The sequence below is a fragment of the Pteropus medius genome, unplaced genomic scaffold (assembly GCF_902729225.1).
Source record: "Pteropus medius unplaced genomic scaffold, Ma_sr-lr_union100, whole genome shotgun sequence".
Taxonomy (NCBI): domain Eukaryota; kingdom Metazoa; phylum Chordata; class Mammalia; order Chiroptera; family Pteropodidae; genus Pteropus; species Pteropus medius.
The window spans coordinates 14,237,713-14,247,331 of NW_024349798.1; positions in this window are offsets into that span (position 1 = coordinate 14,237,713).

The following is a 9,619-nucleotide window of genomic DNA, read 5'->3' on the forward strand; positions in this document are numbered from 1 at the left end:
ACCTGTGAAAGCTGCTGACACCTTGGTGCTTCACTTTTGCCCAGTAAGCCTTTCATGATCTGGCCCGCTGCTCACGCTGCAGCCTCAATTACTAATTGTTACCATGTGTTAAGCCCGTGGTTATCAAACTTGACCGTGCATCAGAAGCACTTGGAAGACTTGTTAAAACAATCTTCCCCGTTAAAACACCCCTGAAGTTTCTGACCCAGTAAATCTGGGATGAGGTCCGAGGATTGCATTTCTAACAAGTTCCAGGGTGGTGCTGATGCTGCTGCTCTGGGGCTCGCACCTTGAGAATCACTGTATTCAGTACTTACCAAGAGCCTGACACTGCTAATTACTTTACACCCCTTAGCTTTTTGATTGCCCTTTTATTACTCCCATTTTACAGAAGGGAAAACTGAGTCTTTGATGGCTGAAGAGACTTAACCAAGATCACCAGCAAATGGTGGAGGTCATATTTGAACCCAGACCTCTTGCTCTTTAAAGCCTATTCTCTTCTACTGACAATAATACTGGGCAGTATACATAAGGAGTCCAAGAGTTATTTGAGAAAATAACTGATGAACGAATAAGCTCTAGCATCCCATGGAAAAGGAAGAAAAGGGAACATGGGAATAATGTACCCAAAACTCAGTATGAGGTTCTGTGATTCCACTTGTGTTGCAAGAAGATCAATATCTGTGACCTAGATAGTGCCGTTTAACCCAATAGTAGCTCTTGAAATCTATTTATTAGTAGATCCCAATGAACATATTTGCAGTGAAATGGAATGGAATGAATAGCAAACAAATACTATTTTTTTGAAACTTTTGGGTATAAATGTGTGTGCTGACTCCTGATCTATTTCTTAAAGTGGGAAGCATTCAAAAAGTTTGAAAGCCATTGTAACCTAGAGTAATCCATTCCTGTTCCAAACTAGATTAATTTTGACCTTGTGGGACAGAGGTCTGTAAACTTAGAAGGGTCCTGTTCTGTCACACTTCTCTATTCTATAAAACCCATAGTGCCTGTATTCCTGGGAGTATCTGAAGAGATTTATAAGGGTGAACTAAATTCCATAGGTAGAACGTTTGTGCTCTTCAGAGAAAAGCATTCCTGAATGTACTAATGAACTCGGAGAGAGAAGAAAATAAAAAATGTAGTTGATTGATTAGTAGTGGTAATCATATAATAACTAACAGCCCTTGCCACTCTCTGTGTGGCAGGCACTGCTCTAAAACCTTTGCTTTAAGTCCTCACCAACAACCCTCTGAGGTAGATACTCACACAGCAATTGTAAAGTAAAATTTCACTTAAAAACATGTACCGAAACTGGGTAATACACTGTGTTGGTGAGGATGTGGGGAAACAGGAATTACCATCCCTAGCTGGTAGGCGATAAATTGGTCCCATCTGCTCAGTAGGCTGTTTGGCAATATCTAATTAACCTTTCACACCCTTTGATCTATCAATTCTAGGTTTAAGAATGTATCTTATAGATACATTCACACCTAATTATGAAGGATATGTGTATAAGAGTATTCATTGTTGCACTGTTTATAGTACACAAATCTATCTGCCTGTCAGAATACAATGAGAATACCAAATGCTGGCGAGTATGCATATGTTGCTGGCAGGAAAACAAAGTAGTATAGTCACGTTTATAATCAGTTTGGCAACTGCTTATTAAGTCAAACATATACTTACTATACACCCCAGTAATCCCACTCCTAGGGGTTTACGCAAGAGAAAAACATATCATACAAAAGGCATTTTGCAATAATTGCATATTTATTCATAATTGCCCCAACTGGAAATGACCCAATGTCTTCTGACTGATGAATGGATGTAAACTAGCTGCGGTTTATTTGTACCGTGGAATATCACTCAGTAATAAAAAGGAACCAACTGCTGATACATGCAACAATATAGATGAATCTCAAATGCATTGTGTTGGTTATAGAAACAAGACTCAAAGGCTTCATCCTATATGATTCCATTTACATGACATTTTGGAAAAGGCAAAGTATAGGAACAAAAAAGCAGATCAGTGATTGTCAGGGGCTGAGGCTGAATGACAGGGGCCCGTGGCAAAGGTGCACTAGGGAGATTTTTGGAGTGCTGGAACTGTTCTACATCTTGGCTGTGACTACACAGTTGTATATTTACTACGATTCATAAAGCTGTACACTCAGAGAGGGGAACTTTACTGCTTGCATACTTCAATCATCTTGACTTATAAAAATTACTGGAAATACCAATATCATCAGTTGGGGGACTGATGAAGTAAGTTTTAAGTATAGCCATAAATGAAATATTACACGGTCATTCTAAAGAAGAGGGAGTTCTAAACACATATAATATGTATGTGTATATATATGTAATTATCAGCAAGATGCAAAGATAGAAGCGTTAAAAAGCACAGTCCAGGAGACATTGTGTAGTATGTCACCAAGGGTTTAAAGAAAGGAGAAATACTAAGGGTTTGTTTGCCTATACATGGGCTACCTCCGAAAGATATATAAGAAAGTACAAACAAAAATTGCCCCAGGAGAGCAGAACCAGAGGTCTAGGGGTCCATGGTCAGAGAGAGACTTATTTTTCAATCAAATTAAAATGTTAACGATGTGCATGCATCGCTGTGCACAACCAGGTGTGTGTGTGTATATGCCGCCTGGTAGCACGCCCTCTGGACTGCCTCGAGTATCTTGACATGCTCAGTTCGTGAAATGTGAAAAAGTTAACACCTCCCTTGACCAATGGGAGCCAAGGGATAATCCATGTATCAGATGGACATTTCTGAGACATAATCTACATAGTTCCTTAGTGGCTCTCCAGTGGAATTGGGCTCCATTGCCCAGAACAGTAACCAGCTCAATAACGGACCACTGCGTTGATTACACCTCCTTCTCTGTTTTACTCTTCGCGATACCCCCGCTCGTTTCCCAGAATTCTTCCCCAAATAAACTATTTGCAAATAAGTCCTAGTCTCAGATTCTGATATTCTGGGTTAGACCAAGCTAGGACAACTACCTTGATAAAAAAAAGGAGAGGCAGGATTTGTTGAATTAAATGCGGAGACCTTGCATGATTTTTCATTACCGCAGTTATGAACTTGGCTTCTTGACAAAGGATCCTTGCAACTGATCATCTCAAGTGGAATAAATGCCTGTTCATGAACTTCATGGCCTCTGAAGTCATGAGCTCTTATGATAACAAAATGGGGATTTTATCGTTGCGTCTTACCTTTTTTTTTTTTTGATTCTTATGCAATATTGTAAGCTGGTGTGGATCTGTGTAACTGCTGCGTACAGAGAAATTCCCAAGTGAGGGGAGAAAGGGGACATAGAGGAGGGACCCGAAATGTTTTCTCAAACCGCGGAGCCTTGTTTTGATGTTTTAATAATCTAGTTAGCAAATGGGACCACTTCCCGTTTCTGTAAATAAAGTCTTATTAGAAGAACACAGCCATGCCTGTTTTCTGATATAGGGTCTGTGGCTACAAGAGTTGAGGACTTAAAACAGAGACCACATGGCCCACAAGCTTAAATTATTTAATCTGGTCCCCTAAGAAAAAGTTTGCTGACTCCTGAATTCTTCTCTAATATTTCATATCATTCTAAAAATAACTGGGAGGCAGGTATTATCATCCCACTTAGAGAGAAACTGAGGTTTGGAGAGTTTAAGTAACTTCTGAGTAAATGGCAGAGTCAGGGCTGGACCCCAAGTCCATGGATCATATTTAGCTATTTCCAGTTATCATGAAAGGAGAGGCACTTCTCCTTCCTCCCTTCACCTCTCTCCTCCCTCCCCTCTCTCTTTCGCTCCCCTCCCTCACTGCTGGGTCTAGTAAATGCCTTTCCCTCAGCCTGGAACCATCCTCCTGTTCTGTCCCCTCCCTTCCTCATTAATTTCTATTCACCCTTCAGGCCTGAGTTTATACCTCATTTCTTCTTAAACCTCCTCTGGCTAGATTAGATTCCTCTTCTTAGATCTATTTTGGGGGTGGGAGGGGCTGAGAAAAGGCAGGGAAGAAATAAGAGAAGCCTCCCAAGTAGAGAGGCACCACACCCCTTCCCCCAATCCCCACACCCAGGCCCAAGGCCTTCTTCTTGAGGGCGGACCATTTCCATGCCTGGTTAATGCTGGGGTATAAGGTCCAGCTTTCTCCCTTCAGTATGGGATTCCCCTCAACCTCAGTGCTTCCTGAGGAGGTAGGCTGAAGCCTTTGTTGGGGCAGCATGGCTTCCTCTTCCCCTCCCCTCTCCAGGTGTTGATCCCAAAACCTTGCCCTCATAAATTTCCTACACTTTGCTCTCACTCTCAGAGTGGAGTCGGTTTCCCAGGGAACCTGCCACTCAATCCCACAGACCAGTGATAGGTCGAGGGGTTGCCCCAGGTCTCCTACCTGCTCTACTTTCCAAGGTTCTTCGCTGTGATTCATCATTCAGCAATATCAGAGCGAAGGGAGTTTCCAGCATTGCACCTGGAGAGCAGTAGGCAGTTAAGCCTACAGTTGCCCTGGGAACTTCCCACAGTTCCCTCACCCTGCACCATCCCTGTGGCGGCTGCCTCTATGTACACTGGGCTGCACTCTTCATTTCATGTCTGGTGCCCACCTTGGGCTGCTTTACAGGACAGAAAACTTGCCTACCTTGCTCCTTCTGGTAAAACAAATATTTATGGAATGAATGAATGAAGTTCTGCAAGGCAGCTCATCTCACAAATGAAACTGACTCTCGGAGAAGTAACTGGCCCAAAGCAATTAGATATGAGTGGTGGAGTTGGCCCTTCTGCTCTGTTGTCACTGAGAAATGGAACCCATGGGAATGAGAGGTCCAGCCTCCGCACTGTGGCATGTACTTAGTTCTCACAGTGGCACGTGGTCGCATGGGAGATTTTAAGGTGGATTTTTGGGGGGAGCGGTGGGTATTAATATTGGTCCTTTAGAGAAAATAAAACAGGTCCACCAGGTAAAATGACATTCTCATCCACTTTCAACAGGTCATTTTCAGAGGCGTTAAAGAACAAAAATTCAGCCGAGTAAATTTAAAGCTCTAACTGGCTTTATTGAATGATTCATGAATTGGGCAGCATCCAGTCTCGTAAATAGAATGATGCTCTGAGGACTTGTACAGAATGGCAGGTTTTGATAAACAGAAAAGGGGTGGTATTAAAAGTTGAAAGAATGGATTATTTCAGGCATGGTTACCTTCCCTTAGGAGAAGGCAGGGGCTATATCAGGCAGATTACCTTACTAGGGCTGACTAGGAAATTCCAGATTGATTGGTTTAAAATTCCACTCCTGGGAGAGGCTGAAATTGCATTTAGGTTAGGTATTAAGTCTTGGTGGGGCTTACCACAGTGACTCCATTTTGGGTCCGTTTTTGCTTTTTAACGGAGGGATGAGCACTAAATTTACTCAATGCCTCATATGCCAAGAGGATTGAGGATTAGGGAATTCTTAAGGTAACTCTTGCTGAAAGGTGTTTTATCAGAGGAACCCTGCTGGATAAAAGCTGCAGGTTGAGTTCAAAGAGTTAAACGTCCCTTTATCAAGATTTAGCCACCTCCCTCCTGGTCAGCTTGCCTTTTCTTAAGAGCTACAGCAAGAGGCTTTGGAGAATGGGGGTGGGGGGAGGAGAGGGGCATGGAATCCATAGATGGAATTTTACCAATTGGAGGCAGCTACTTTATAGAAAAGGTACCTCTTCTTCAGACAAGTCAAGACAACTTTTGAAAATATGACATGCCTCTACATCAGTCATTCAGAGCCCCCAAACCATGGCAACCAAATGTAAACTGCTGATTCAAAGGGAGGGGTTCGAATCCCAGGAGAATTCAAATTCTTTCTGGATTTCTTAAGGAGGAAAATAGCTACTGTCTTTGTCTGCAATACTGTTGCACTGGGCACAATCCAAACACAGGAGAGATTTATTTTTGAAGGAGTCCTGACCCCTATACTGTGTGAAACATTCTGCGTTTACATCGTTTAATGTAATCCTCACAATATTCCAGAAGGTGAGTACTATTGTAGAAGGTGGGTACTACTGTTATCCTGCTTTCACAATGAGATGAGGAAACCAAGGATTAGGTCAGACAGCTGGACGGAGACCTGGCCAAAATCAAACAGTCTGACGTCAGCCCCGAGGTTTTCAGTTTCACCTGCCTAGCAAGTGGACAGATTTTTCGATATTCTGGCTGGACAAGACAAATGTGCGATTGTTGAAATAAACTCACAGATCCATACAATCAGGACTTTTTCATGCTGGAAAAGAATCTAGGATAAAGATGGTGCCCTCTCTAAAATCTCTCCTACCTTTGTCCCAATTAGGGCTTAGGTCTTGCCTCTTCTCTCTGATCTCCATTCTTTGTGAGAATATACACGGTTTGCTCAAACCGAAGCAGAGAAGGGTCAAGTACCTCCCTCAGGTCACAGAAGCGATTCATGACAGAGCTAGTTTTGAACCCAGCCAGGCAAGGTGACATCTGGGTAGTCACTTTGCTCCTCTGCCTCTTGATAATATTCTTACAAACACATGCCCATCCCCTTGCAGCTCTGATTTTCCACCTAAGACACTTTTGCAGGGTCCCGGTTATCTGCATCAGCTCTGTTATCACTCGGAACTGGGTATGAATGCTGGCTAGTTATGTGGCCTTAGGCAAATTGCTGTACTTGTCTGAGACTTGTCCTGATCTCTAAAAAGGAGAATATGTATAATAATATCTGCCTGGGATATTGTTGTGGCTATCATTAGCTAATGACTGCTAAGCACTGACAGGTTTTTAGAAAACTACCTTCATTTTATCAGTAGTTAGAAAAATTAACTGATACAGAAAAAAAAGTTTAATCAGATAGAAGAGAGAAACCCAAGAGTATTTACTGGTGGCTCCTCTTGGAGGGAACCTAAATACGATGAGAAAAAAACAAGCACTGTGAACTAGAGGCAGACAGGCAGTCCAGGTGAGACAGGCTATGCCACCTTTTGAAGTGTCTAAATGCTTCAGCCATGAAACCAATTTTTATTTACTTAGCCCAGCTCTGGGGGCCGGGGGCGGGGCGGGATCCTGGGGTATGTGGGGCTGAAAACTGGTGATGTGGCCGTCTTTTATCAGAGAAAGTGACACATCAGAACCTTAAAACTGAATTTTCCAGGGGCTTTTGCAAGCTTGTTCCCTGCAACTCTTGTTAGTTTGAGTTCAGACAAACATAATATTTTTTAAAAATGAATGTTTTATCTGACTTTATTTTCAAAGACAGTTTGACCCTTGAACAATATGGTCTAAAGGTCAAATTAACTTTGGGGTTCCAATGTAAATTCTACAGAACATCTATGAGAACATTTGTACGGAAACTTTATAAATGTCCCTTCTCGAATATAAGTAATATGTAATAACACCAATTGTCTTGTCAATAATTAATCAAGTAGATTATGGGGCAGTTTAAAGCGTCCAAAAATTATGTTCCTGAAGGATTTGTCTAGATTAAAGATCTCCCTCAGTCCTTTTCAGGAGACAAACGGATCCTGGGCAGATTTGGGTAGATTTTTTCAGAGTAAGCCAGAGGACCATGTCAAATTGGCCGCTATCTCCCTGCCTTATTTTCACCCCACTCCTTACTCCTGCCACTAAAACAAATTAAAAACAAACAAACAAACAAACAACAACAACAAAAAACCGCTCCTAATTGATCAGACTATTTTTTTTTCCCGGATGCAAATCAAACTGTCTTATTGGTAAGAAAATTTAATGTTAACTGTAACTAGAAATCCACGTGCCTGGCAGTTTTAAAGGCTGACTTATGCCTTTGGCCCTGGTTCCCTTTCTTTACATTATCGTGGATTTCCCCAGGGATGTCACTAGTATATATGGTGGCCTTAAGAGAAAAGGCTCCTCTGGACAGATAACTTCTTTAAAAAAAAAAGATCTTCTTTGGGAAGAATCAGCCCCATACCAAGGAGAACGAGCTAAAATTCAACTACCTACTCAGTGGGGAACATCTAATTTAGAACATGGAGGAAACTTGCATGCAAGTGCCCTTTTAAATCCTCCTCCATAGATGGACACCATTTTCTTAAGATTTGATGAGATGACTAAAGCTGTCTCCAGTGTCACATTCAAGCACTGCAACGGTCAGAGGAGACAAGAGAATAATTTCTGGAATTTCTCTCGGAGAGCCATGAAGAAGTTCCCCAGAAACACTGAGCAAAGCTGTTTTCATATTCCGTTCTTCTAAACTGGGTTACATGTCCATTCATTTTTTTAACTTATTGAGGTAAATGTCACCTAACGTAAAAATCACCGTTTTAAATTATACAATTCAATGGCTTTAGCGCATTGAAAATGTCATGTAACCATCACCTCTATCTATTCTAGAGTATCTTCATCACACCAAAAAGAAACTGTACCCATTAAGCGGTCGCTCTCCATTTCCCCCTTCCCCAACCCACGAGGCCCTGACAACTGGTAATTTATCTCCATCTCTGCAAATTTGACTTGTCTGGACTTTTCATATAAATGGATTTATATGATAAGGGCCTTTATGTCTGGGTTCCTTCATTTCACATGTTTTCAGGGTTCACCCAAGTCGTAGCACATAGCAGTACTTAACTACTTTTTATGTCTGAATTCTATTCCATTGTATGGATAGACTACATATTATTTATCTGGTTATCAGCTGATGGACATTTGGGTTGTTTTGACTTTTCACTATTATAGGTAATGTGGCTGTGAACATTTGCGTACAGACTAATGTTCGAATACCTGTTTTCATTTCTCAGGTATATACCTAGGCATGGAATTGCTGGGTAATATGGTGATTCTCTGTTTACCTTTTTAAAGGAATTGCCAAACTGTTTTCCACAGAGACTGCACTATTTTACATTATTATCAGCAATATGTGAAGGTTCCAGTTCTCCACATCTTCGTCAATGATTCTTATTTTTCTTTCCCTTTTTAAAAAATTATAGTCATCCTAGTGTCTGTGAAGTGGCATCTAATTTTGTGTGTATGTGTGTTTTATTAAAGTATTGTTAAAGTACAATCTATATTAGTTTCAGGTGTACAACATAGCAATCCTGCATTTATATAATTTACAATGGGATCACCATGAAATGTCTTTATTTAAATTTTCATAGTGACTAACGATGTTGAGCTACTTTTCCTGTACTTCCTGGCTATTCAAATATCTTCTTTGGAGAAATGTCTATTCAAATCCTTGGCCCACTTCTGAACTGACTTCTTTGTTTTGAGTTTTAAAAATTCTTTACATATTCTTGTGATAATGACTAACTGGAACTTTAAGCAAACATAATTCATTGGGAGGGTCTATGGAAGGAGCAAGGGCTGATGGAAGTTCTTGCACTTTATGTAATTGCGAGAACTCTACACACGAGAACCCTACAGGAAGACAATTTCCCGGCAAGACGGCGGAGCAGATAACACTGTGCTTGCCTCCTCTCGCGACAACATCAAAATTACAGCTAAATTACAGAACGACCGTCATTGAAAATCACCTGAAGTCTAGCGGAACAGAAGTCCTACCACTAAGGACAATAGCAGATCACCTTGAATCTGGTAGGAGGGTTGGAGACACGGAATGGGCAGGTCCCACGCCCGCATGTGGCTGTTAAAAATT